Source organism: Morus notabilis, unplaced genomic scaffold (assembly GCF_000414095.1).
Source record: "Morus notabilis unplaced genomic scaffold, ASM41409v2 Scaffold980, whole genome shotgun sequence".
NCBI classification, from domain to species: Eukaryota; Viridiplantae; Streptophyta; class Magnoliopsida; order Rosales; family Moraceae; genus Morus; species Morus notabilis.
Window position 1 is genome coordinate 112,942 of NW_010361812.1, and position 4,005 is coordinate 116,946.

General features: G+C 34.8%; 1 pseudogene; it reads right to left on the reverse strand.

The window, feature by feature from the left end:
- The window catches only part of LOC112092083, a 9,721-nt pseudogene continuing 5,716 nt past the window's right edge, over positions 1 to 4,005 (reverse strand).

Genomic DNA, 4,005 nt, shown 5'->3' on the forward strand with positions numbered 1-4,005 from the left:
TTAAAGTGATATGTGAACTCCAATGTATTCTAACCAATAGCTAACACTTCCTTTAAATCCAACAATTAAGCCATTTTCAATTGGGAACTGAAAGGTGAGCCTATTGTAGGTCCATATGGTCCATAGGTTCTCGAGTTAGTCTTGAATTAATGTTAAAGAGCGTACTACTCTAACCCCCTGCGTTTTAGTATGGTTCCTCTGAGTTCGACTATATACTCCTTCAGGAAGTCTAGAGAAATTTGGATTTCAAAGGATACTAAAATATCAGTAAATTAAACAAGTATTATATATTTGCGTATGGGAAGTATTTATAGCTAAATAAATTTGAGTTTTAATATATATTATACTATTCAATAATTTATTCTTAATATGTTAGAGAATCTTTCGCAATCGAGGTTTTAGTTTAAAAAATATGATATATCGTTGCTAACCTCTCAAATTCCAATATTTTTTGGTTAAAAAAAAAAAAAAAAAAAAAAAAAAACTCTAATATATAGATGGATATATATATATATATATTAATGGATACATGTCTTTTAAATATAAGCTCACATTGAAGAATGCTTTTACAAATACATCATAGGGAACTAATACCATCAAAGAAATTCTATAACTTAAAAGAATGAAGAAACGGATAAGAAACTAACTTTCACTGGTATGAAGCTGTCTTTTAAAGTGTTTGGATGTTTTGGTGCTACAAATGACGTATCATTCAAGTCATAGGTCACTTGAAAGCTCCCAATGACAGTTTCGTTATTATATTCAAAGTTGATTTCTCTTATTCCGGTGTATGCAGCATCATCAAAAGTCACACCATTAGAGCTAGAAACGTTCACTCCCCATGTACCTACTACTATCGTCTGGCTTTTCCCACTTCATTGATTATTTTTAGCTTCCTAAAAAATATTTTCCAAATAACAATAGTAAATTTTCAATATATATGATTTGCAATCTTAAGACTCAGCTTTAAACTTTCTATGATACATGTTTGTGTATTTATATGTAATAAGTAGATCATACACACAACAAACCAATAAAAAGGTTCATGATTAGAGGATAATGGGTAAATGAGAGATTTCAAAAATTTTCTAATCTTACATCTTGCTTTTTTCTTCTTTCTTTTTGTCCAACATGAAAAACGAAATAAAAAGAGAAAGAGAAACTCCGAATGGGAAAGTCTTCCCTTTTTTTTTTTTTTTGTTGCTTTAAGGCGTGATTTATTTTGATTATTAGAGTTTAAATCGGACATATAATATGTATTATTTTAAATACCTACTAATAGGTATTTTACTCTGATTCTTTATGACAATGAATTTTTTGTCAATATTCAAACGTATTGTTCTTTGATATGTTAGAAATATTATTGTAAAAAAAATCTAAATAAGCCGAATTTCGACTGATTTATATATACATATATTAAAAATATATAAATGTACAGATTATAATTACATTAGGCGGGCATTGAAAATAAATTTTCCAATTTTCCCGCTCGCCCCCCCCCCCCCCCCCCCCCCTTTCGACTGATTTATATATACATATATTAAAAATATATAAATGTACAGATTATAATTACATTAGGCGGGCATTGAAAATAAATTTTCCAATTTTCCCGCTCGCCCTCCAGTCATTTGGCCGGCAAGGGAAACAACCTCATTCTCCCATACGGTATTGTGATCACTTTCCCCAAAATTCCCTAAGTTTCCCTAAGTTTCCTCAGGATTTGCTCTGCTAGATTCTGAAATTGAAGGCCGGTAGTGTTAGATTTCCTCAAATTTCCAACTTTCCCCCAAATGCCCTAATTTTCCAGTCCATCTCACGGGAAGAAATCCTCACGGTCGGGAAGAATCTCACGGGAAGAAATCCTCTCTCTGTCTGCGCATCAATCGATTCCCCCAAGGAGGTTCGAATCTCTCTCTCTCTGTTCTCTAGGTTTACCCAGAGAGAAATCATCTCTCTCTCTCTGCATTTTCGCTCTCAAAGGTGTAGTGCTCTTGAATTCGAAGGATGGTAGTTTTCCTAACCGGCCGGACTGACCTCATTAAAGAGAGACAATTTTTGTGGTTGGAGGAGATTTGGGTTGCCGGTTAGGAAATTTTGATGAGAAAATACTGATTTTTGTTGATGAGAAAAGGCAGATTTTTGTTGTTTCCTCAGTCATTCGAAGAAAATCCACTTCCCGGCTAAGAAAAGAGCCTACCGGTCCAATAATCATTCCATCTCATTGCGCATCACTCCATCCCCTCGTTTAAAGTTTAGGTTTGTAAACTTTTGATGTTCTCTTCACCTGTTCTTCTCTGTGCAGATCGATTCATTTAGGTTTTTCTAGAAGATACCAATTTCAGTTTGGGCTTCTTTCTCCCTTAATCGTCCATTGATCGATTCTTTTGGTTAGATTTTTGTTTTTTCTTTGAAATTTCTTAGTTGTAGAAGAAAACCCCTAATCTCTCGGTCAGTAAATTTTTATTTCTGATAGATTTGTAAATGACAAATTTGTAGAAGAAAACCCACTTTAGTGATATCCTCAAAGACACCAAGGTATGCTCGGTTTCTTTGGGACTTTTTTCACGTTTCTAGTTCTGTAACTTATTTGGCCGTTTGGTTCCTCTTCAACCATGTATTGATGTTTTTTATTTTATTTTTATTTTTGTTCAAATTTCTCATTGTTTGTATTCTTGTATTCATAAGAACTTCACCGGATTTCTAAGGACCTCCGGAAGTCTCACCGTTATAAGCACGCCCTCAAGGTTCTTTTATTTTTTATCTCAAGTTGAAATGAAAAGCATTTCCGGGTGATTAGCATTACTTGAAAAGTATTCGTGAAGGCTTGTTCTGCTCATTTCTTCGTCAAATTTGGCCTTCAGGAAGTCAAATTTTTCAGTGGGCAAGGTCTCTCTCTCTCTGCATTTTCGCTCTCAAAGGTGTAGTGCTCTTGAATTCGAAGGATGGTAGTTTTCCTAACCGGCCGGACTGACCTCATTAAAGAGAGACAATTTTTGTGGTTGGAGGAGATTTGGGTTGCCGGTTAGGAAATTTTGATGAGAAAATACTGATTTTTGTTGATGAGAAAAGGCAGATTTTTGTTGTTTCCTCAGTCATTCGAAGAAAATCCACTTCCCGGCTAAGAAAAGAGCCTACCGGTCCAATAATCATTCCATCTCATTGCGCATCACTCCATCCCCTCGTTTAAAGTTTAGGTTTGTAAACTTTTGATGTTCTCTTCACCTGTTCTTCTCTGTGCAGATCGATTCATTTAGGTTTTTCTAGAAGATACCAATTTCAGTTTGGGCTTCTTTCTCCCTTAATCGTCCATTGATCGATTCTTTTGGTTAGATTTTTGTTTTTTCTTTGAAATTTCTTAGTTGTAGAAGAAAACCCCTAATCTCTCGGTCAGTAAATTTTTATTTCTGATAGATTTGTAAATGACAAATTTGTAGAAGAAAACCCACTTTAGTGATATCCTCAAAGACACCAAGGTATGCTCGGTTTCTTTGGGACTTTTTTCACGTTTCTAGTTCTGTAACTTATTTGGCCGTTTGGTTCCTCTTCAACCATGTATTGATGTTTTTTATTTTATTTTTATTTTTGTTCAAATTTCTCATTGTTTGTATTCTTGTATTCATAAGAACTTCACCGGATTTCTAAGGACCTCCGGAAGTCTCACCGTTATAAGCACGCCCTCAAGGTTCTTTTATTTTTTATCTCAAGTTGAAATGAAAAGCATTTCCGGGTGATTAGCATTACTTGAAAAGTATTCGTGAAGGCTTGTTCTGCTCATTTCTTCGTCAAATTTGGCCTTCAGGAAGTCAAATTTTTCAGTGGGCAAGGCCGCAGCTCTGTTTCAGCTCTCCATCTTCGTTGTTTCCCTCATCTAGATCGTCTCTGGTAACCCCTCATTTCCTTTCTCTTTCTCTCTCTAAATCACCCCAACTTTCTTTCTCCTCTTCATTTTTCGCCAATTTCGAACAATTCCACATCTTCAAACAACAAGTTTTTCACTTTTTCTTT